This window comes from Austrofundulus limnaeus, unplaced genomic scaffold (genome assembly GCF_001266775.1).
Source record: "Austrofundulus limnaeus strain Quisiro unplaced genomic scaffold, Austrofundulus_limnaeus-1.0 Scaffold1813, whole genome shotgun sequence".
NCBI classification, from domain to species: domain Eukaryota; kingdom Metazoa; phylum Chordata; class Actinopteri; order Cyprinodontiformes; family Rivulidae; genus Austrofundulus; species Austrofundulus limnaeus.
Window position 1 is genome coordinate 44,107 of NW_013954215.1, and position 925 is coordinate 45,031.

Here is a 925-nt window from a genome sequence, read left to right on the forward strand (position 1 = left end):
TGATTTAATGTATCAAACTACTGGTTTAATATATCCAACTGGTTTAATATATCCAACTGGTTTAATATATCCAACTGGTTTAATATATCAAACAGGTTTAATGCATCAAACTTGTTTAATGTATCAAACTGGTTTAATATATCCAACTGGTTTAATGTATCAAACTGGTTTAATATATCAAACTAGTTTAATGTATCAAACTGGTTTAATGTATCAAACTGGTTTAATGTATCAAACTGGTTTAATGTATCAAACAGGTTTAATGTATCAAACTGGTTTAATATATCAAACTGGTTTAATGTATCAAACTGGTTTAATGTATCAAACTGGTTTAATGTATCAAACTGGTTTAATATATCAAACTGGTTTAATGTATCAAACTGGTTTAATGTATCAAACTGGTTTAATATATCAAACTGGTTTAATGCATCAAACTGGTTTAATGTATCAAACTGGTTTAATGTATCAAACTGGTTTAATGTATCAAACTTGTTTAATGTATCAAACTGGTTTAATATATCCAACTGATTTAATATATCAATCAGGTTTAATGTATCAAACTGGTTTAATATATCAAACTGATTTAATATATCAAACTGGTTTAATATATCAAACTGATTTAATATATCAAACTGATTTAATATATCAAACTGATTTAATGTATCAAACTGGTTTAATGTATCAAACTGATTTAATGTATCAAACTGATTTAATGTATCAAACTGATTTAATATATCAAACTGGTTTAATATATCAAACAGGTTTAATGTATCCAACTGATTTAATATATCAAACTGATTTAATGTATCAAACTGATTTAATATATCAAACTGGTTTAATATATCAAACTGATTTAATATATCAAACTGATTTAATATATCAAACTGATTTAATATATCAAACTGATTTAATGTATCAAACTACT

The 925-nt window shown here is 24.0% G+C and overlaps 1 protein-coding gene across 1 annotated transcript in view; it reads left to right on the forward strand.

Annotated features, from left to right (window-relative positions):
- Positions 1-925, forward strand: part of LOC106536431 (uncharacterized) — a gene marked incomplete at its 3' end in the record, with an annotated part of 13,898 nt that overhangs the window by 2,632 nt on the left and 10,341 nt on the right. The window lies entirely within an intron of this gene.